The sequence below is a fragment of the Zalophus californianus genome, chromosome 1 (assembly GCF_009762305.2).
Source record: "Zalophus californianus isolate mZalCal1 chromosome 1, mZalCal1.pri.v2, whole genome shotgun sequence".
NCBI lineage: Eukaryota > Metazoa > Chordata > Mammalia > Carnivora > Otariidae > Zalophus > Zalophus californianus.
In genome coordinates this window covers 65,914,697-65,939,304 of record NC_045595.1, presented here as the reverse complement: position 1 = coordinate 65,939,304, position 24,608 = coordinate 65,914,697, and the positions used below count along the sequence as shown (strand labels likewise).

General features: G+C 42.4%; 1 long non-coding RNA gene and 1 pseudogene across 1 annotated transcript in view; one reads left to right on the top strand and one right to left on the bottom strand.

Annotated features, from left to right (window-relative positions):
* Positions 1 to 1,927: 1,927 nt before the first annotated feature.
* LOC113918776 overlaps positions 1,928 to 24,608 on the bottom strand; it is a 44,613-nt gene continuing 21,932 nt past the window's right edge. Inside the window, exons 2-3 of the long non-coding RNA XR_003518683.2 lie at positions 12,944 to 13,179; positions 1,928 to 2,633 (exon numbers count right to left, since the gene is read on the bottom strand). This is a non-coding gene — a long non-coding RNA (uncharacterized LOC113918776). The remainder of the gene's footprint in view (positions 2,634 to 12,943; positions 13,180 to 24,608) is intronic.
* On the top strand, positions 13,449 to 13,990 carry LOC118356373 (annotated as a pseudogene).

The window sequence follows — 24,608 nt, the reverse complement described above, 5'->3', positions numbered from 1 at the left end:
AGTCATTATTGGTTAAGTTTTGGGGGAGACAAAAGTTACACACAGATTTTTCAACTATGCGGGAGGTTGGTGCCCCTAACCCCCGCATTGTTCAAGGATCAACTGTATGATCTTATCCCCCCAAAAAACCCCTATTAATAATTTAGTTGTATTCTTTCCATTTTGTTTCTGTATTAATGAAAATATAGAGATGTGTAAATGTAATTATCTATGTATTTGTAGTTTTATTTTATTTAATTTTATTAATTTTGCTTTTCTCAATTAACACGCCATGAATATCATTTCTAATCAGTACCTGTATTTCAGTCCATTTAATGACTGCATAGTATTTTATACTATAGATAAAGTATTTATGATTTGATGTATCGGTTTCCATGTTAATGGATATTTCACTTCTCCCCAGTTTTTGCTATTAAACAATATTAAAGTGAACAACTTTATAAATATGTTTGTGTACTTTTGTGTACGTTTCTGTGGAAAATAATGGATTCCCAGAAAGGTAATTGAAGAATCCATTCATTATGTACAGTTAATGCCAACTTGATCTCCAAAATGAATACCAATTTTTCTTTTTTTATTTTTTTAAAGATTTTATTTATTTATTTGAAAGAGAGAGAGTGAAAAACAGAACACGAGCAGAGGGGAGGGGCAGAGGGAGAGGGAGAAGCAGACTCCGCACTAAGCAGGGAGCCTGATGCGGGGCTTGATCCTAGGACCCTGGGATCATGACCTGAACCGAAGGCAGACACTTAACCGACTGAGCCACCCAGGTGCCCAATACCAATTTATGTTTCTATCCACAGTGGAAATGCCCAGTTCCATTTTTTTAAGATTTTATTTATTGGACAAAGAGAGAGCACACAAGCAGGGGGGAGGGGCAAAGGGAGAGGGAGAAGCAGACTCCCAACTGAGCAGGGAACCTGATGGCAGGGCTCGACCCCAGGACCCTGGGATCAGGGCCTGAGCCAAAGGCAGACACTTAACTGACTGAGCTACCCAGGCACCCCCCCATTTCCATATTTTAAAAAAGTTTTGACAACAAAAAGATAACAAATGGTATTTTGATTTCCATTTAATTATAAGCAAAGTTAAAATTCAGTCACAAGTATATGTTATTATAGATCTCTCAGGTTATATTATAAAATTCATGCAACCCAGATAATAGCTTTTCCTTTTCCCCTAAGGGACAACTCCCTCTAAGTAAATTTGGGGAAATAGAGTGTTCCTTGATCTTCCAAGGTTCTTCTTAAAGTCTCTCCTAAATCCCATTCCACCATGAGAATGCTCTTCATTTGTTATTGTTATTGGTCTCAGTCTGGAAATCATGAATGCAGTCTCCCTGGGTACCTTGATGCTATACCTCTAAGGGACTTTGTAGGATGAGAATCAGGAGGGAGGAGAAAAACAAGTTGCATTTGGAGGAGATATCAAATATCCTTATGGATCCAGCTCTCATTTCCTTCCATTACAGCCCTACTCAAGACATGCAGACTTAGAAGGGGTGCCTGGGTGGCTCAGTTGGTTAAGCGTCTGCCTTTGGCTCAGGTCATGATCCTGGAGTCCCAGGATCAAGTTCCACATCAGGCTCTCTGCTCAGTGGGAGTCTGCTTCTCCCTCTGACCCTCCCCACTCTCATGCTTTCTCTCTCTCACACTTTCTCTCTCAAATAAATGAATAAAATCTTAAAAAAAAAAAAGACATGCAGACTTATCAAATGCATTAGCAGACTGGAAAACACTAAAGGAATTATGGCATATTAAAGGAAGAAATTTAAACTATATGCTAAATAGGGGGTGGGGGATTGGGCAAAATAGGTGAAGGGGAGTGGGAGATACAGACTTCCAGTTATGGAGTGAGTAGGTCATGGGAATAAAAGGCACAGCATAAGGAACCCAGTCAATGATACTGTAATAGCGATATAATGGGACAGATGGTAACTACACTTGTGCTAAACGTATATAACATATAAATTTGTCAAATCACCAAGTTGTACACCTAAAACTAATGTAACACTGTATGTCAACTATATTCAAATGAAAACAAAAAAACTATATGCTAAATACAACTTTTCCCACAGTTTAAGGAAAAAAAAAAACTCTTCAAAAGTTATAATCTTGGGGTGCCTGGCTGGCTCAGTCAGACAAGTGTGTGACTCTTGATCTCAGGGTTGTGAGTTTGAGCTCCATGTTGAGTGTAGTGATTACTTTGAAAAAGAAAAAAGAAACATTTTTTTAAAAAGTTATATCCTATCAAGGATATAACTCAAAATTATCCATTCCCAGATCTTAATCTTATTCCCTTATCTCTGTCCATAAGGACCACTCTGCTGGAGCATCCTCTTCTAGCTTCTACACTGCAAATCTCTACTAATCTTTAGGAAAACTTTTACCTTTACCCACAGAAGTTGACCCATGCTGCTTCAACATCTGGGCAATCTTGGAGACTCTGTATTCCTTAACTCTACATTTATCCTACTCTGAGCTCTTCAGACTAAAATAATACCACATGGGAAGGGGACTGAGCTTCCAGTAGTAGATTCCATGGTAGACTGTGGCACTCCAGCCCATCCTCTTCAAAGTGTCCCTTGAGAATTGAAAGTATGCCACTTTATTCTTCTCAACAGCATGGAAGACCTTAAAAAGCAGCCAGAAAAAAAAAAGACATGTTATATGCAGAAAACAAAAATGACTTCATGGAACAGCATCTTTAAAATGCTGAAACACACTAAAAAGTGCAGAGAAAGCATTTATCTATAGCAAAAGCAAACAAAGACATTTTCTGAAAAAGAACAGCTGAGAAAATTCTTTACCAGCAACTTGTACTATAAGAAGTGCTCAAGAAATTATACCAGATGGATATACAAGAGGGAAGGAAGAGCTCCCAAATATGCAGATAAATGTGAAAGACTATTTTTTTCTCCTCTCTTAATTTCTTTAAAATCAAATTGACTGTTGGGGCACCTGAGTGGCTCAGTCAGTTGAGCGTCCAACTCGATTTCAATTCAGGTCATGATTTCAGTCAGGGTCGTGGGATTGAGGCCTAGGTTGGACACTACACTCAGCACAGAGTCGGCTTGGGATTCTCTCTCTCCCCCTTCTCTGCACTTTCTCCCTGCTTGCATGTTCTCTCTCTCTCTCTCTGAAATAAATAAATAAAATCTTCTGGGGCGCCTGGGTGGCTCAGTCATTAAGCGTCTGCCTTCAGCTCAGGTCATGATCCCAGGGTCCTGGGATCGAGCCCCGCATCGGGCTCTCTGCTCGGCAGGAAGCCTGCTTCTCCCTCTCCCGCTCCCCCTGCTTGTGTTCCCTCTCTCACTGTGTCTCTCTCTGTCAAATAAATAAAATCTTAAAAAATAAATAAATAAAATCTTTTTTTAAAAAATCAAATTGACTGCTTAAAACAAAAATCATGACCATAAATTGTGGAGTTTTTAACATACAAAGAAGTAAAATCTATGATAATAATAGCACAAAGGATAAAGAGTTGGCAAATGGAAGTATACTGCTGTAAAGTTCTCACATTATATATGTAGTACAACATTAATTCAATTTGGACTGTGATAAGTTAAGGATGCATATTATAATACCTAGAACAACCATTAAAAAAAGAAACAATAAAGCAGAAGATTTAACTTAAAGTCCCATTAGAAGATATAAATTACAATCCTAAAAACTCAAGTAATCAAAAGGAAGACAACAATGAAAAGAAAAGGGAACAAAGAACTAATGTGACTAATAGAAAACAAGGAGCAAGATGGTAGACTTAAACTCAATCATATCAAAATTACACTCAACATAAATTGATTAAATACTCTGGTGAAAAGGCAGAGATGGTCATGATGAATGGAAAAACAAGATCCAACTATACGTTGTTTTTAAGGCATGTGATTTCGATATAAAGACACAGATAAGTTAATAAAAACATGGAAAAGAACATACTGTATATCACACATCAAGATCCCCTGGTAACAGACTCTTTACTTACAAGAGATTTGTTAGAACCTGTTAGAGGGGAAAAGGGTGGAGGTGGGGGACAATACATACAGGTGTAGCCACACTATTAGCCGCTGGTGAAATTAATGCCTCAGTTCTTTTTTTTTTTAAAGATTTTATTTATTTATTTGACAGAGAGCTAGAGAGAGAGCACAAGTAGGCAGAGAGGCAGGCAGAGAGAGAGGGAGAAGCAGGTTCTCTGCTGAGCAGGGAGCCTGATGTGGGACTTGATCCCAGGACTCCAGGATCATGACTTGAGCCAAAGGCAGCTGCTTAACCAACTGAGCCACCTAGGCACCCCAATGCCTCAGTTCTGAAAGCACATCTGAACAATGCACCAGAGAATCCAATATACTATGCAAAACTGAATCATAGGAAAGCTGTATGACTATATTAATATCAAATAAAATAGACTTCAAGACAAGGAGTATTACAAAAATAAAGAACTTTTTTAAAGATCTTATTTATTCGAGAGAGGGAGGGGGAGGAGCAGAGGGAGAAAGAATCTGAAGCAGAATCCACGCTGAGTGCGGAGCCAGATGCGGCGCTTGATCTCACAACTTTGAGATCTTGACCTGAGCCAAAACCAAGAGCTGGATGCTTAACCCACTCAGCCATCCAGGTGCCCCTAAGGAACATTTCAAAATAACAAAAAGATTTCATCTTTTTGATGAAACAATTCATCAAGAAGACATAATCCTAAATATGTATCTACATAATAACATAGCTTCAAAATCATGAAGCAAAAAGTGACTGAAATGAAAGGACAATTACAGTTGGAGATTTTAAGATACCTCTCTTAGTCTTTGATAAAACAAGTAGACGAAAAATAGGTAAGGATATAGAGAATCTGGGTCAGCTAACTCTGCCTAATTGATCTTTTTGGAAAACTACTACCAACAACTGCAGAATACACATTCTTTTTTGAGTACACATGGAACATTCACCAAGATAGAAAATATGCTAATTCATAATACAAGTCTCAATAAATTTCAAAGGATTAATATCATACAGCATATTCTCTGACCACAAAGGAATTAAATTAGAAATCAATAACAAAAAGATATCTAGAAAATCCCCAAATATTCTGAAATTAGGCAGCTAACTTCCAAATAAGTGATGGGTCAAAGAACAAAACTCAAGGGAAATCAGAAAATGTTTTAAATGAATGAAAATGAAAATATCAAAATTTGTGAGGTGCAGCTAAAGCAGTGCTTAGAAGGATTTATAGTATTGCATGTTTATATTAGAAAAGGAAAAGATTAAAAATAAATAATCTAATACTCCAACTTAAGAAGTTAGAAAAAAGGGGTGCCTGGGTGGCTCAGCCATTAAGTATCTGCCTTCAGCTCAGGTCATGATCCCAGGGTCCTGGGATCAAGCCCCACATCGGGCTCCCTGCTCAGCAGGAGGCCTGCTTCTCCCTCTCCCACTCCCCCTGCTTGTGTTCCCTCTCTCACTGTCTCTCTCTCTCTGTCAAATAAATAAATAAAATCTTTTTTTTATTTTTTTAAAGATTTTATTTATTTATTTGAGAGAGAGAGAATGAGAGATAGAGAGCATGAGAGGGAAGAGGGTCAGAGGGAGAAGCCGACTCCCTGCTGAGCAGGGAGCCCGATGTGGGACTGGATCCCGGGACTCCAGGATCATGACCTGAGCCGAAGGCAGTCGCTTAACCAACTGAGCCACCCAGGCGCCCAAATAAATAAAATCTTAAAGAAAAAAAGAAGTTAGAAAAAAGAGAAGAAAATTAAAACCAAAGTAGAAGGCATTAAACAATAAAGATAAGAGCAAAAATCAGTGAAATAGAAAACAGAGAAATAGAGAAAAACCAACAAAGCTAAAATTTGGTTCTTAGAAAAGATTAATAACATTGATAAGCCCCTAGTAAGACTCATTGAAAGAAAGAAAAACACTAATTATCAGTATCAGGAATCAAAGAGAGGCTATCACCACAGATTCTACAGATAGTACCAGAGAGTACCACGAAGAGGCTTAGGCCAACAAATTCAACAATGTAGAAAAAGGGACATATTCCTTGAAAGACACAAATTATCAAAACTCTGATGTTTCTCAGCCAGTGAATGGATAAATAAATTGTGGTACATCCATACCATGCAATACTAGTCTAAAATACAAAGAACCAACTGTTGATACCCACAACAACCTGAGTGGATCTCAAGTAAGTTTTGCTAAGCAAAAGAAGTCAGATTCAAATGAAGCCATACATATATATGATTCCATTTCTATGACATTTTGGAAAGACAAGATGGTAGGGAGAGAGACCAAATCAGTGTTTTCTAGGACCTGAGAAGGGTGACGGGTGGGGGTGAGGTGGAGGAATTATTAAAAGGGCATAATGAAGGAATCTTTGGGATGATGAAAGAATTCATATCATAACTATGGTGGTAGACATACAACTCCGTGCACTTCTCAAAACCGAAAAAAACCTATACACGACAAACACTGAATCTTACTGTATGAAATTTTTAAAATAAAAGTTAAAAACCTAAAGCTCAGAGAGGTTAAGAATCTCACTCAAAGTAACACAGCCTGGACATGGTAGAGCAGCATTTGAACCCAGAGCTCTCATGGCTCTAAAGCCCATGGCACATCACCACCCATACTACCTCTGGATCCGTTCCTGTGGAGGCACAGACTTTCAATGACATTGATTTCTCTGTGCTCTCCAACTCTGCTCCAAAATGATTTACTGACTGACACTGAAGTGTGCTCACTAAAATTCTTTCTTGGTTGTCAGAAAAGAAATATTTTACTTTTGTACATGCAGAGCACTATCCTCAAATGTGAAAGTGGTACCTCTGTGTTGTTCTTCACACACCAGATTTGTATGGGAAAGGGGGATATATATGTATAGGTATAGTATGTATTTGTACACACACACAATTTGGCTGTAGCAAGAAACAGATCTGGAACACTTTGAAATACTTCATTACACTGTTTTAATGCACTTCATGAGAACACTTAAAACATATTATGTTTTTAATATTTACTTTTGCAAAAGAACATTGTATGTCTATATAAAGTATAGTTATAAAACAGTTGGAAAGCCTCCCATGAAAGAAAGGTCTCCATACCTTTGTCTAAACTTAGACTATGACTCTCAGGAATTTAGCCTACTTTTCTGCCTACAGCCTTTTCTTTAAATAATTTTGGGGGGTATCTTTGTTTTTAATTTAATCCCTATTGTAGGCAGAAAGTAAGTAAACTAGGGAAAAGTGAAGGGTTACATTGTCATTGCTATTGCCCCTGTTTGACAAACAGTCACAAAGAAGAGCAAAAAAATTACTCTTCTAAAGTCATATGATCTCGGTGACAGAACTGGAAAGTGACCTCAGGCCTTCTTGCTATTTATCCTGGCCTCCCAACTGTCATAAATTTAACACTTTCTTCTCTTCTCTGAGACATACCCTGCTCAATTTTTAAAACTTCAATGTCATCTTTAGCAGTTTTATAATTGTTTACATAACATGTCCTGGGACTGTTTGCACAGCTGATGGCAACAATTTAATGAGAAGAATCTTTTGAAGGGAAAGCCCAACACTGAGCTGAGAAAAAAATCATTTCAAGAATGAGGTCTTGGTAACAAAGAGAAGGGTTGAGGGAATAAAGGTGAGAAGTGGCAAATTCCTTGCTCCTTACTAAGTAACTGCTTGATAATCAGATTCTAAGTAAACAAATTCACTCTTGCAAACATTTGGATACTGTGTTTGTGTTGCAGGAAAAACAAAAAGAGCCCTCCCCTCATATTCAAGGTATTGTGTTGGTAGGTTACTCCCATAGGGAAAGGCTGGGTAGGATTAAGGAATAGGCACACAGACATTAAACTCAACCCACTGGGTTCAAATCCCAGCTTCACATTATTCTGTGATGGGGGAAAGTTACTTCGCTTCTGTTTCAGTTTTTTCTTTTTTTTTTTAATTTAAGATTTTACTTATTTATTTGAGAGAGAGAGAAAGAAAGGGAGGGAGAGCATGAGTAGGGGGAGGGGCAGGGGGTGAGGAAGAAGCGAACTCCCCACTGAGCAGGGAGCCCAATGCGAGCCCCAGGACCCTGAGATCATGACCCGAGTCAAAGGCAGACACTTAACTGAGTCACCCAGGTGCCCCTGTTTCAGTTTTTCATCTGCAAAATGAAGACACATAATTATATCCATCATAAATTTCCTGTGAGGATTAAAGAAGTAGTTGGATAATAAGTCAGTATCTTGAAGAAAAAAAAAGTTGGATTCATTCCTCACACCTACAAAATGAAATTATTAAAGCACTAGAAAAAAACATGGGATGGTTTATTCTATAATATTTTATTCTATAATCTTGGAGTGGTAAAGGCCTTCTTTGTAAGTATAACACAAACACAGAAACCATTATAATAAACAAAGTTGAATGTATCAATCTATATGTTTTTTCTTAATTCTGCATGTCAAAAATGCCATAATATAAGGAAATATTGTGCAATGCATTGCTCTGTAGTAATCACATGGCAACAGAATGAATCTTATATAATGTTAAGCAAAAGAAGGCAAACAACAGAATGTATACTATTTGCCTGATTGCATGCCTGATTTGCCTGAATTGCCTGATTCCATGCAGGCAAAACTAATCTATGGCATTGGAAGTCAAGGAAAATATTGTCTTGGGTGTAGAAAAGGCACTGCAACAAGGAGGGGAGATTGCGGGAAGATCCTAGGGTACCTGAGGGTAGCACTCTATCTTTGCTATTGGTAGTGCTTACATGGATATGCTTGAAATATTTGTTTCCTGATGATGGTCGTGGGTATACAGATCTACACATACGTTAAAACTCAGAGAACTGTATACCAAAAGTAAAATTCAATTTTACTGTATGTAAGTTTTAAAATAATTAAATAGTTTACCATGAAAATAATAGGCACAAAAGATTTTTAAAAAATGAGGCAGCTCTATACATACGAATATGGGAAGATCTCAAGATTTTTTGTTAAGTGAGGTATCAAAGTGCACTACACCGCATACAGCATGCTACTTTTAATGGCATTAAAAATTGTATTCGTGGGGCGCCTGATGGCTCAGTCAGTTAAGCGTCTGACTTCAGCTCATGTCATGGTCTCGGGGTCCTTGGGTTGAGCCCCACGTCAGCTCTGTGCCCAGCGAGGAGTCTGCTTCTCCCTCTCCCTCTGCCCTTCCCCTGCTCATGCACTCTCTCTCTTTCTAGGAAATAGATAAAATCTTCGAAAAAATTTGTATTTGTATACACATATATGTTATGTTGAGTCTCATGAAATTGCTGATTTTTTAACTTCAAAATGGTAATTTCATATGTTTCTACATATATGCATGTATATATATTTATAAAGGCATAGATATCACAAAATACATCTCAAAAGATACATAAAAAAACCAATGACGTGAAGGAAAGGAAACTAAGTGAAGAAAACTAAGCAGCTGGAAGTATCAATGGTGAGGACATTTACTTTCATATGCTTTTCTATCTTTTGAATTCATATCCCAAGCATGTATTAACTATCCAAAAATTACTTTTAACACGTTCAGAAAGAGGTAGGCGATGGAACACTATCTTCACAATTTTAAAGGGAAATTGTTTTCAACCTCGAATTCTTTTTGAACCAAATAATTAATCAATCGTGTATGTGTCCACAAATGCTTAGGAAAAATACTTAAGGATACACACCAAACTATTAGTTGTGGATGGGTTAACCCTGAACAGTATAATTCATCAAAACGGGGGGGGAATTTCACTTTTTACTTTGTGTGTTTCTGTATGTTTTGAATATTTAAAATGTATATATAATATACACATATATATTTTATATATAGCCATGTGGATGAGCCCCAGAGGCAGGCACTGTCCCCTTTCTGCCTATATCTCAGAACAATATATACTTCAACTGACTCTCCAAAGGAAAACAGACTCCTCTCTATGCAATAGCAAAAACTGGATGTTTCACTTCAGAATCTAGAATTTCCAAAATCTAGATTTTCTAAGGAGAACCCAGGTTATAGTTTACACATTCTAGTGCACACTATTTTACTCTGAATCATTTTATTAAACGTATCTTTTCTCTCCAAACCACCCTATCTGCTGCCGTCTGGGTGGATGTCTTAATCTCCCCCTGCATAGGTCAGCCCGGTTTGGCTCAGCTTCCTCGGCCTGGGCCTCCAGCCATTTCTGTCTCATTCCTGAAGTAGGGCCCCCTCTGTCCCACCTCTCTAATCTTGCATTCCCACATCTATCACTTAACTCTGTCCTCAGGGGCAGGAGAGGCAAATTGCTACAGGGAAGTTGATTTGGAACTGAGCAAACAGAACTTCTGGTTGACTAGGGACCGCCTCCTTAGGAAGAAGGAAGGGGATCATAAACTATCAGGCTTTTTCTGTCATCAATTTGTAAAGGATCACACTTGTAATTTAAGAAAATCAGAGCTAGGGAGCATCTCTCTATTTGCTAGATGGGATTCCGCCCGATTCATGAATTGCTTAATAAAGCCAATTAGATCTAAAAAAAACAAAACCAAAAACAAACAACGAAAAAACCAACACTAAAAAAATACAGACTTTTTAACTGACATTTTCTTAACCATGGAAATTTGTTTTCAACAAAAGCTAAGGATATGTATCTTAACCAGGGTTTGCAGGAATGAGGCTCCTATAGGAAGAAATGAATAAAATCAAAGTCAATGAGGCATTATTAAAAAGAATGAGGCCTGAGTTTCAGGGACAAAAGAACAAGTGTCCCACATTTGTGAGGGGCTGGGATGCTCCCGGCTGCACCTTTTAGACTTTTAGAGGAGAAACCATGTGTGCCCACCTGCTACCAGGGCCCCCAACTGCCCTCCATGATTCCCATGGCAGCCAGGAGTGTGTCGGATCACCTCTCCTCACACGGGGCAGATAGTTGGGGCCTCTAGTCTCAGCCAAAATCTCTACTGCCCCACCTCCAGGTTAAGCTGTGTCTTCAGCTTGTGAAAGGTAAAGAAGCATTCCTTCCCACAGAGTGCTCTCACCTTAGACCATGCCCCACACACCTGTTCAGCAGCTCTCCAAGGGGAGTGCCCAAGACCAGCAGTTCCTGGTTTAACCTCCAGAGGAAAAGGAATGGAGAAACACCTTGGTTGATGAGCGTCCTTATGCGTGCAATTCCTACCTGCCCTGCACTCTCAGCCTTAGCTCTGTCTATATTTCCAGGCATGGTATAATTGTCGTCTTGATCATGGGACACTTGAAGGATGATAACATACATATACATACACATACAAACATGCAATATTCTGAGTAAATACACTATTTCTGACTTTGAGGCTTACATTTCATTACAGAATCTTCTTGCAAAAAACATACTCAGTAAATTGCCATCTCTAACTGTTCCAGGAGTATGTGATTCTAGAATTCTATTCTTCTTCCATTTGAAAGGGCATTATTCAGAGCGCACTGGCCTTCTACTTTAACAGTCTTTGAGAGAAAAAGACAGTCTCTCTTGTATCTTTTCCCATTATGTATGAAAGAATTGCCTGTCCTCCCAGGGCCAAGGGACAGATGCCAGGGTGAGCTGTAGCTCGGCAATGTGGGATGATTGTGAAAATATTGACATTTGACAATAGGCCCCAACCACCAACTATGACAACTCAGCAGCTGGTCCAACCCAGACCGGTTACGCATGCAGCCAAAAGAGTTGTTCCCAACCTGTTCCCAGATGAAGAGGTTTCTGTTGTGAGACAACTCCTCTGACCCCGCCCCAGGCAACTACACAACAGCACTGATTTATTTGTGACTTACAACCAGAGTCACTCATGTGCAGGGAGATTGATTGTCCTCTGTAACTACCCTTTTCCCTATTCATAAAACTTTCCCACACGCCCCAGAGTAGAGGACATTAGCTTTCAAAGGAATGTACTATTGGAGTGATGGTAGGTAAGAACTCATGACACAAATATGCTGTCATTGCCTCCTGGGCCCCATTGCATGGGCCTGGACTTCAAGGTTTTCTGTCGAGTCAAGTAGAATTTGCCTGTTTCTCTAGGGGTCCTGGGTGGCTCAACTGGTTGAGTGTCCAACTCTTGATTCTTAGCTTGGGTCATGGGCTTGGGGTCATGGGATCAAGCCCCACATTGGGCTCTGTGCTTGGCCAGCATCTGCTTGGGATTCTCCCTCTCTCTCTCTGTCCCTCCTCTCTTTCTCTCAAATAAATAAAAATCTTTAAAAAAAAAAGAAAAAAAGAATTTGCCTATTTCTCAAATGTCCTCCCTCCCCCAAACTCCATTTTCTGATACTTCCATGTATCAGTCAGAGTAGTCACTCAGGAAAGCATAACCCATCACAGGTGTAGGGAACTAGTTATGTAAGTACTGGGAAAATCAAAAACCCAAACAAGGGATGGTGAGGCCACAGAGAGATTGGCAAGAGCAGGGAGCTCTTATGATCCCTGGGGCTGGAGGACCAAGGGCAGGAGGCAGTGTTAATAGAGTCCAGGAGCAGGACCAGAACCACAAAAGTGGTGCCGCCTCCATGGAGACACTCCTATCCTCCCACCCTCAATCTTCCGCCAGTGCTTCCCACTGGCAGCACCCAGTTGGCAAGGGAGCCTGGAAATACAGTTGTAGGGTGGGCCCCTTGCAATAGCAAGAGCGGAGAGTATACCTGAGAACAAACTGGAAAATGACTGACTCTGAGAATGTCATTTCTGCAACAAATCAGAGCTCAAAATCCTCAAGTGGACTCTGTACTCTGATCACATAGTGCAAAATTCACAGGGCAAGGGAGTCAGGTGCTGTCACAAAGCTGGGACAAATGACTGCCCAGTGTTTACCAAAGAGGGTCCTTGGAAAACTCATTTTAGGAAATTAGCAGTTGTGGAAGCGAGGGAGGGTGGGAAAGAATCTGGGAGAACAGGATGTTTCTGGTGGAGATTAGATAAGATGTGATATGCATTTTTACCAGAGAATCTTGGTTGTGGTTTAGAGCACATTAATGTGCATACAGATCTCCTGGAGATTTTGTTAAACTGCAGACAATCAGCAGGCTGGGGTGGAGCTTGAGATTCTGCATTTGTAGCCGGCTCCTAGGTGATGTTGAGGATGCTGCTTCATTGACCACATTGAAAGCAAGGATTTAGGCTCTTGAGTTTGTGGAAATGCTGACTGGAAAGATCCAGGAGGGAGAAGGTGTTGATCCTGAAAGAGATAAAGAGATGCACCCTGGCAGTCCCCCAGATCTATCTCTTGCTTCAAGTGTTTGGATGGGACCCAGGGACATGCCTTCTTTCAGCCTCCAACCACCCTCCAACCTCTCTTCCAGCCATCCCATCGTCTCAGCCATCCTCTGCCTCTGGGATCAGCCAACAATGTTGTGAGTGTGTGTGTGTGTGTGTGTGTGTGTGTGTGTGTGTGTGCGCGCGCGCACGCGCGCGCGCGCGCACATAGCTTTTTATTGCTAACCAACCATGAACTCCCAGATTTGTCAGAATTATACCAGCAAGGTGGAAGCCGCTGTCAACCACCTGTCAACACGCATCTGTGGGCCTCCCATCCCTACCTCTCTCTCTGGGCTTCTATTTCAACCCAATGATGTGGCTCTGGAGAACGTGAGCCACTTACTCCCGGAGTTGGCCAAGGAGAACCATAAGAGCAGGAGCCGTGCCCTCTTCCGGGACACGTAGAAGCCATCCCAGGATAAGTGTGGTAAAAGCTTGGACGCCAGGGAAGCTGCTATGATCCAGGAGGAGAACGTGAACCAGGCCCTTCTGGATCTGCATGCTGTGGGTTCTGTAACTTCCTAGAGAACAGCTTCCTAGATGAGAAGGTGAAACTCATCAAGAAGATGGTCAACCACCTGACACACCTCTGCAGGCTGGCCGGCCCTCATGCTGGGTGGGTGAGTATCCCTTCTATAAGGCTCACCTGCAAGCACAACTAGGTGCTTTGGGGGATCAGTGGCCCCTTTGGTACCCCCCTGGTGTCAGGGTTTCTGCCCAAACTTCTCCCTGCAGCTTTTTTTTTTTTAAGATTTTATTTATTTATTTGACAGAGAGAGAGACAGCGAGAGAGAGAACACAAGCAGGGGGAGTGGGAGAGGGAGAAGTAGGCTTCCCGAGGAGCAGGGAGCCCAATACGGGGCTCCATTCCAGGACCCTGGTTTCATGACCTGAGCTGAAAGCAAACGCTTACCGACTAAGCCACCCAGGTGCCCCTCCCTGCAGCTTTTTAACCACCCTGGAACCCTCCCAAGCCTGGGACCAAATGGAAACAATAAAAGATTTCTTGCAGCAAAAAAAGAAAAGAAGATTCCTGAGGATGGGGGGGGGGGGGCAGAGATAAGATGCTGGGCATAGATGAAGGGACTGGTTTTAGGTGGAAAGAGATAGTCGGGGAAAACAGGAGGGAACAAGAGAAGATGGATGCAAGAAGGTTTAGCATCCAATAGTTTTGCAAAATCTTTTCGCTCAACATTAAAATGAGCTCAGTTCATATAGGTTTCATAATTATAGTTTCTTTCAGAACCTTTAATATACTAGCATGCATTGTGAATCGATCAAAGGTTTCCTAAACATAATTGACTATGGAACCCATTTTCATGGATACTCAAGGAGCTCACATTCTGGAAAAGAAATCCTGGAAAATAGCAACCTACCCAATGTATGCTTGGACTTTCCTAGTTAGTGAATAGAGACAGTAAGACCTTATCTGACAATGACTTCACAATGATATTGTGAAAATAAGTTTGAAAACTATGTTTCATAGTTAAGTTCTCAGTGTGAAGATTCAAACAGCAACAGGCATAAATTCCATCAACAGCATAGTCCAGACTGATACCTGAGAAAGTAGAGCAGACTGTGGTCCAGGAGACCTCCCAGGGTGGCATTTACTAACCGAGCTGAATTTAGCAAAACTCTCAGCCTTGCAGGCTCAGAGACTGTTTCCTCAACACTCCAAGAGCAGACATCTCTGGGAAGCAAGTGCGTGCACATGAACCAGGATCTCGAGATAGAAACATCAACTACAATTTATTAATATATAACAATGGGGCTATATCCACCACATGGGCCATGATGATGTTATTCGTTCATTCAAGAATATTTACTGATTGCCTGTTATATGCTGGGCCATGAAATGGGCATAAGGTCTAGGCAGCACCTATCAGTGTCCTTCCTGGGAACACAGACCCCTTTCTGCTGACATTGGTAAACTTGGGGATTAAAGGTGCTGGGGGATTAAAAGTGTCCTAAACGCCTGCCTGTGGAGAGAATAAGATGAACATGCAAAGAAAAGCGGGACAAAGGGTGTTGAGAATTGGATGGAGAGAGAGTCCTACTGGCAATGAGTCCACAGTTCCATTTTATGACACCCTAGGTTCTATCCCTTGTAACTGATAGAGCCCTGACCTGTATACCTGTTCTCTAACTTGTCTGGAACAGGACAGATTTGAAGTCATTTAGAGCAGCCGAGTTCCCCTCATGGTTCATGAACCCTGGCAGAGAAGATGAAAGATACAAGCTAAGCAATGAGCTCTGGTCTCATCAACAGGATCACATCCCCAGCATCCCCAAGTGCTCTGATTATTTGGTTTTTGCCTTGTCTCTGTTCCTGAATTCTTATTCCGGTATGCCACCTACTACCTCATTCTGCCTCCTCCTCTGTGGACCGGCATCTAGCCACCCTCTGACCCATTTACCTGGATTTTGCTCATCCTGAATTGCTACCTTTCTACCATGCTTGTTGCAACAGTTTCAGGAGACTCAATTAATAACCTCCTACTCTCTGGTGCCTGGGTGGCTCAGTTGGTTAAGCGACTGCCTTCAGCTCAGGTCATGATCCCGGAGTCCCGGGATCGAGTCCCACATCGGGCTCTCTGCTCGGCAGGGAGTCTGCTTCTCCCTCTGACCCAACCCCCTCTCATGCTCTCTCTCTCTCTCATTCTTTCTCTCAAATAAATAAATAAAATCTTTAAAAAAAATAATAATAACCTCCTACTCTCCTTTCAAGTTCTCAGCCCACCTAGAAATAAACAATAGGAGTTGGAGAACAAAGTATCAGCTTTATAGCTAATAAGAGTGATGGGGGGGGGAGTGATACAGAGCAACTGGCATGTTGTATGCCTCATACATTTGCTAATAATCTTCACTCCAGAATAAAACTAACTATTCAGCAGAGGGGGAGACAAGGCATTCCCCTTCAGCCCCTGTGCCCTGATGATGGTCCTAGGGCTCAGGTTGGGCAGCAGTCTCCAGTGACAACTGGCCTGGTGGACTTTACCTAGGATATTCATTGGGTTCCCCCAGGAGCAGATGCTGAGACAATGACTCAAATACAAGTAGTTCATTTAGGAGCCAAAAAAACAAAAACCACCAGTAAGAGGGGAAGTGAGACAGTATGGGAAAGGCAGTCAAATAAAGGGAGCTCAGACATTATCAAGCCAGTTACCATGAGGACAACTAGAGCTCAATCATGATGGGGCACTCAGAGCCCATGTAGATTCATACTCAAGTATCCTATCCAAGGGATGAGGATCTTTGGTATTTATACACTAGCTTCCATTAATCATTGGTTGAAGACTAGTGGGGAGTAGGGTTCAGGTGAGGGGAAGGACAGCACTTTCTGGACACCTGCGGCCTACCACACAGGTGAGCAAAATGGCCTTCAGTGGCCAGAGTACAGCCCTCAGACAAAGTTACAGGTGCCCACAGTTGGAAGTTGGGCTGTTGTGCACTGAGGAAAGGTGAATAGAACACCACTACGGTCACTTAGTCTCTGGGTTCCATCTTTGACCCAAGGAGAAGAATCTGGAATGAGAAGCTCCTTTGCTTCCTGCTCAGGGGTGACTACGACTTAGGCTCACGCTATCTCCCCCTGCTCCACCACCACCACCCTGCTTTCAGGGACCAAACCAGTGATGGAACAGGTGTTCAGGGCAGTGAGGACCTGATCTGAGCTAGACTGGCCACTCTGGCAGCAGCTTTTGGGAGGTCAAGGAAGAGTGAAATCACAGGCTTGTGTTACCTGAGGACTTTCCCCTCGAGAGGAATTAACTCCTGATCAAGGAACCGAGGAGGAAGGTACGGATGTGTCACTTTCCCTAACAAACTGTGGAGCTAAAAGAAATGTTTCTAAAGCAGCAATAATAAAACATGTTGATAAACCATGCAAGATAAAAGACTGAATTATCTGCTATTCTCTTTATGGAAGATGGCATTACAAAAATGGTGTCATAGGAAGAGGTAAACAAAGAGTAGACAGACGCAGAACATAGGACAACGTGTTATGGAAGCATAATGAGCACTTAATAAGAATTTATACCCTCATGTTCTTTCTAGTAGGGCACAGGGGCTAGATGTGGCAGCAGCTCCAGGTTCTGTGCAGAGTCACCACCGCTCTTTGACACTCGGGCGCTTTTTGTAGGTCTTACTCACTGGGCCATGTGCCTTTCTCCCTTAGAGGCTGCTCTCTGAGCCCCCATTGTCTCCCCTGAAATTTGAGTATCTCTGGAGTTGGTACACATCTGACCCAGGGGTGGCTATGGACCAAAGGTGCTCCCTAGGAGTAATCCCAGGAGATGGTGAATTCCCAGATTCTGGATTAGCCTAATCACTCTGCCACAAGTATTGCATCCCAGCTCATGCTTGCTTGACACCACGGCGGTAGTCATTATTGGTATTTCACCTAGGTCCCTTTACCTAATGGCCAAACTGGAGCGGCTGTGGGTGCTGCGACCTTCCGTGCTCCGTTCTGAGGTACTGCCCTTGGCTGACAGGAGCCACCTCCTTGGATCTCCCTGGAGGGGTTACCTCACCACTCCCCGCAGGGCTGCAAAGACTGACTAACACTGCAGTGCAAGAGCATCAGGGTGGGGCAACTGTGTGTTATCATTTACACTCCACAGAGCTGTCCGGTAGAATTTTCTGTGATGATGGAAACGCTTCTGTCTGCTCTGTTCAGTATGGGAGCCACCGGCTCCCATGTGGCTAACTGAGCACTTGACAGGAGACGAAGAAACTGAATTTTAAATTTTAATTCCTTTTGATTAATGTAAATGTAAATAGCTGCATGTAGGTGGTAGTTACCATATAAGACTGCGCAGATCCAGGACCTCCCATGGATCAGGCCGAGGACAGACTTTGCCTGAGACTGCTTGTCTCTTCCCTTTTTATCCTCGCTCACTCCCTCCTCTTCTACGGGCTTGTCCTGAGATCACAACCTCCATAAATCACGTACGCTCGAACTCGTATCTCAGAACCTGCTTCCAGGGAGCCTACGAAGACGCTATGTTACAATTCTTCAGTAGTAGGTTACAGAAAGCTTAAACCCTGAATCAAAAGTGCACATACGAATTCGGGACCTGTCAGAATGTTTTTAGCGGGAAACATACAAGAACCTGAAACTTCTCCGGCTGAACAACAAGGAAATACCTGAAAGTCCAAGGATAGGACAGCTCCAGGGTAATTCCGTGACTCAATGACATCTGGCCGCTCTGTCACCCTGGTGGGCAGGCCTCACCCTTGTGCTAGTCCCCCTCTCATTGTCACAAGGCGGCTATCCCAGTGCCAGCCTCCACACCTGGATACAGCCACGTCCAAGGGAAAAAATAAATAAATAAAAGACCATCTTCCCCACTGGGTCTTGTATTAGGAGCAAGAAAATCTTTCCCAGAAGCCTCTGGCCGCCTGCTCCTCAGTTTCATTGGTCAGAACTGTATCACGTGGCCATGTCTAAGCCAATCCCTGAAAAGGGGGAAGGAAAACCGTGATTGCCATAGACCAATCAGGCCCTCCCTATGGGTGGGTGGCCCGCCTCTCCTGGAGCTTGTGGAGGAGCAGAGAAGGGTGGATACCAAACACAACTTCCCTTTTGCGTGCGTGGGCCGGGAGCGGGATAAAATGGACGTTAGCGAGACAACCACAGTTATCAGTTATAGGTTTCTTTAGGCTAGCTTCTCCTACAGTGTTCTGTGAACCACCTACATGAAAATCAGGAGGAGGGCTTAGTAATATGCAGATTCTAGGGCTCAGTCATTGTCCGATACACTGGGAAGGAAGGGAGGGTGAAAAAGTGGCCTACCGAGTTAGAGTCACCCTCGGATGGTTTTTCTGCTGGTTAATACTGAAGAAACCTAGTGGTTTCTTTAGCTGAAAGCTAAAGATTCCCCCTCTGGTCCCTTCACTACCAGTCTCCCTGCAGAAGGGATGCAGCGCATGACCATGTTGCCACATGTACACCTCCTGGGTCTAACACTCTCGGAGATGTTAAGATGACAAGAGTGCCTATCAGTTGTACTTAACATGCATTATTAATATGACTTTCAGCTTCACTTAATGAATCCACGATTCCTGATACAACACTTCATGAAAAATAAATGAGTGTGGTAATGGCTTCCATTTTATGAGCTAATATACTGAAAAACATCTAAGAAGACTTAAGTATGAAATTTGTGGAAAGCAGCATTTGGGACCATTTTTTTAATGCAATAACAGGTCTCAGGGGTGATTCTGGCATCTGGAGAGCAACTGCCACCAGCAGTAAAGCCTAGCTGTTTATGTTCTCCATACTGCTAAATGGAGTCTGATACAACGCTCAGTCTCGAGTTAACCGACATCAATCCCAGGGAAAGAAAGCCTGGGCAGTGACTGAGAATATGTCAGAGGAGGGACTTGTTGCTGGAGCAACTAGATAGTGATCAGATCCAAGCGAATAACTTGACTCTTTTTGCCAAGTGCCTGCTTCAATTCTTCATTGGGTGTCTAAAGATCATTTCAAATTTTAATATATCTAAAATAAAATTCTTTTCTTAAGATTTTATTTATTTATTTGAGAGAGAGTGATAGCACACAAGCAGGGAGATGAAGGGAGCGGCAGAGGGAGAGGCAGGCTCCCTCCTGAGCCCGGAGCCTGATGCAGGGCTCAAATCCAGGACCCTGAGATCCTGACCTGAGCCAAAGGCAGATGCTCAACAGACTGATCCACCCAGCCACGCTTCCAAGATAAAATTCTTGATTCTACCTTCACTGCAGATGTTCTTATCTTAGTTCTTCTCCCTTCTTTTTTGCCTCCACTCCTTCATGCTGAAACTGACCACCTCCCTAATTCAGCGCTTCACCCAAGTCCTTCCTTGTTTCAGTCTCTGCTTTTGAGGAAACCCCAACTAAGACAGGTGACATGAAACACAGGTTTCTTAAGATTTTACTGGAACATTATTTCAAAGAATTATGAATAAAGGATGTGTACAGCACAATGAACATATACTTAGAAGGATAGTCACGATTAAAGATGCTCGAGAAACTGGCAATAACATTGACGTCTGGAGAAAGGAACTGGAACCAAGAGAAGGAATGAGAAGGGAACTTAGTCTTCATTGTGACCTTTTCTAACTTGAATGCTTTTGCCTAGTTAAAAATAATCACCTGTTTTAAATGTAGGCAGACATAGCGACTCTGAAATCAAGGGCCTGGATTGAATCATCCCAGTATGGAATTTGCCTTATATCAGCATTTGGAGTGTGTCCCTTGCTCCTGGAATCTCTGCTTGTTGTGAAAACCACAATTTAAGTTATTTTGTAAAGAGAGCCCAAGTATGTAAAGACCTACTGAATTTGGTGAACAGAGTAGCAAATAAGAGAGGATATGTTATATGTAAAGCCCCATGGCTCTAACTAGGGGGAAAAAAGGGTATTTCACAATCCAAAGGTAATTAATACAATAACTTTCTACTGTGGTTTCCACTCTGTCTCATTATTCTCAAGGTTTTTAGGTCTTTGGTCTGGAAGTGACTCAGGGCCTGGAGGATGGAATTACCAAGGAATAGTTAGATCATTCTCCAGGATATATGCTGCAAGTTAGTGTTTCCCAAATGGTGGATGGGACACACATATCTTTAGGGTATAGGAGGTGATTTTAGGTGATCCCTGGCCTTTCCTAATTGATCTGCCTTTCATGGTGACTCATTTCATATGTGCCCTCTGGGGGAAAGGATTTACTAGTTCTGGACAAGGCTGGCAGAGAGAAATATGTTAGCAGGACAACTGACAGCACGTATCCCTTCTACTGATGGAGGCCTGGGGAGCGGAGGCTGACCAACACCTCAATCAGGGTCACAGATGAGGGTGACCTCTCCATCCCAGTTCATAGATGGAGGGAAGGAGAAAGCATCATGCTGCCTATGTTCTCTGGATCTGACACTGAAAGTGATGCTGCAGTTGGATACATGGAAAACATTATCCTAGACAATGAAGGAGACCAATTATCAAGGGTAATTCTCTACACATTGTAAAATTCAAGGCAATCATACACCACTCTGCAATGCACTTAAGTAAGTTTAATATTAGTTGAATACATTCCCTACGTTATTCTCAGACACCTCTCTACCTCCTGTCAAGCTACCCAAAAGGCTCAGGGCTACTGTGCTGATATCCCTGAGTTTTTAGCGTTGGTCACTCAGTATAGCCTTGAAATCTAGCTGGGTTCCTGACTCTTTGCTTATCTCGAACTCGGGTTTCTGTGAGACCTTGGCAGACTCTCTTGAGCCCTGGCTTCAGGAATGCTTCTATCCATTTTTAACCAAAGTTAGAAGGGGATGCTGAATGGGCTGCAGCAACAGAATAGGAATTGTGAGGCAGGGGCAATGAGCCAGACATCAGAAGAGCCAAATATTGAGAGATGACCAACCATTAAGTGTCAAGAATGGACAAGAAAGTTGAAAGTCAACCAAGAGATACACTTATATCTGTGGGTAAGAGCAGGCAGTGCTGGGTTAGGCGACAAAATCTAGATTCAAAAAGAACTCAGCCAGCTAGAATGTGAACTTAAAACATCAACATGATATTTTAAAGTAATAAAAGTGCTTTTGCTTCTGATATTCACCATGCCATACGCACTGATGGAAGACACTTGGCTTGGGAACAATTTTACATGGAAAACATCTTAGGGGTTAGATTAGCACAGCCCTCAGAGTGAGCCTAGATTATGGATCCTGGGCTAAGAAGAATGGGATTTAATGGCCCCCTCGAATTTTACAGGTCAGACTGCGTCTGGAATATGTGGGTCTTGGTCTGAGTATTACGACTGAGACAGGATCTTAGCAGAAGGTAGACAGATCCCCTTTTCTGGGCACCCGTTCCCCACAAACCATGACTGTTGGCTGCTAACAGCGCCCAACTGTACCTTGTTCCTGAGAACCCCTTACAACGGGAACAGGAACCACTTTACTCAAGAAGGTTGCTCCTAACTCCCCACACTCCCAGAGCCAGTGACTGAGTGGCACAGAATACAAAAGGCTGAACCACACATCTCATGGTGAGATCTCTGTGGTGCTATTCATGCTCCAGAGCCCTGGGGATCACCCTCAGCCTAGTCTCCAGCTGAAACCACATACTTGCTCAGCTCTGTCCCCTGTCCCATCCAGCATCCCTTATTTCCCTACAGGTGTACCCTGAGGGCTCGCCTCCAGTAAATCACTTGCACTAGAACCCCTGTTTCAGATTCTGCTTCTAGGGAATCTGACCTGAGAGAGAAGCACAGGATGATGAGGCCTCTGGAAATCGTATCATGTAAAGAGGGATAGAGGAGCTGAAATAGTCTAGGAATAAAAAATGTGGAAATATGATAAGCAACTGCCTTCAGATATGAAAAAAAATACACAATAGGAAAAGGACAGGTTGGATGGAAATGAGACCAAGGCAGAATTTGGCTCAGTATCAGAAAGAACTTTCTAATACTCAAATATTTACAACGTAGGTATAGACTGCCTTGCAAATTTGCATCCTGCATAGGAAATGTCCATTCGGAATCCAGAGGACCATTGGATGGGGTGTAGGAGGAGGAACTCTGGGCATTGTCTTGTGGGTGATTCCTAAGCCCAAAGGCAACACTCTAGTTGTTATTATTCCAAGTGGCCACAAGATGGCAGCAGCGGCGAATTCCTCAAAAGATGATTAACCAGAAAATTTTAGTTGTTTCCACAAATTTAATTCAGATCTTCAGACATTATAGGAGGTGTTGTATACACCATTTTAAGCCCTTATAGATTTATGACACACAAAATTGAAAAGTAAAAACATTTTTCCCAAATTGCATATTTTACTACTGGAAAAAACAAAATATCAGAGGTCAAAAGAGGTAAACCTTAATCATTAAGGTCACACTGAATCAGGGTAAGCACACCTCTTACATTCTGATAATGATGCTACTTCTGTCTTGTCACACATGCTTCTAGGTCCTGTCATTGTGTACCTTCCAGGGGAGGGGACTGTGTTTGAAATAGGCTCAACAATGGCAGGCCTCAGCCTGTCCCAGCCCATGGTCCTCACAGAAAAAATTCTCCACATTGCTAGGCCTCTTCCTGCATCCACCTCGAAGTCTGCAAGAAGATGTACTGGTGCTGAGGGCCTAACACAACTCTACTGGGGACCCCAAATATACCAGTGAGTCCATGAAACAGATTTACATCAGAGTTCTGTTTGCAACCCTGAGGCCAATTAATCTCACCAGGCCCCACAACAATCCATGTCTGGTCTCCATCTGACATACTCTCTGTGGAATCTAGGACTTCTAATTCCCAAGTCAGCACTTTCTCCATTCCATCTTCTTAAACAGTGATACATGAAATACTGTAATAATACAATTATATTTTCAAGTCCAGTTCCTTGGGCTCACTGGGTACTTCCTGGACCATCATTCTCCTGTTGAAGCACTATGTACTGTATCTGTACCTAGTTTCCAAGGATCATTTTTTTTTAAGATTTTATTTATTTATTTGAGAGAGAGAGAGCACAAGAGGGGGTAGGGTCAGAGGGAGAAGCAGACTCCCCGCCGAGCAGGGAGCCCGATGTGGGACTCGATCCCGGGACTCCGGGATCATGACCTGAGCCGAAGGCAGTCGCTTAACCAACTGAGCCACCCAGGTGCCCTCCAAGGATCTTTATTAGAACAGGAATTATTTTAGATTTTGTCCCAACTCTGCCAGTTACCTGGCTCCTTGTCCATGGCATAATTCTATGTGTTGGATCACCATTTCCCTTTTAACACAGTGGTAGAAGTCTCTGCCTGTTGGATCTTTTCTTTTATAATATCTTATTGGCTTTGTCTCAGGTTTATTAGTCTGTAATGTCAGGCTGGGCCCCAGGGGCATTTCTGAAATATAATTGTGTTTTGTGCGTGGGTGGCTGTGCACATAGGGATGGTCTGGGGCTTTGAATCTTAAATTTAATTTGTGATAATGATAATTGATAATTAACAATTTGTATTCACATAATCAAATTTTATTGACAATAATAATAATAATAATAATAATAACCACCATTTATTGAGTGCTTATTATTGGCCAGCCACTACATTAGATTGAAGTAGGGACTGTTTCAGGGTAAGGAATTCATTCCCACACAGTCACTGATGGAGCCAAGATTTAGACCCAGGCAGACTGACTCAGGAGTCTGTTCTATCCTTTGACAATCACCACCTCCTTATATTCTCCCCTCCTCCATAGGTCTTATTTCTCATCATAGAGGTTCCCAACTTTTTGCTGCCTCAACCTACCAGACAGGTGATATTGCCCAGCATGACCGGCTTCCCTGGCCCATCCCCAATTACTAATATGTGCAGTCCAACTCTGCTGGCTGGCTC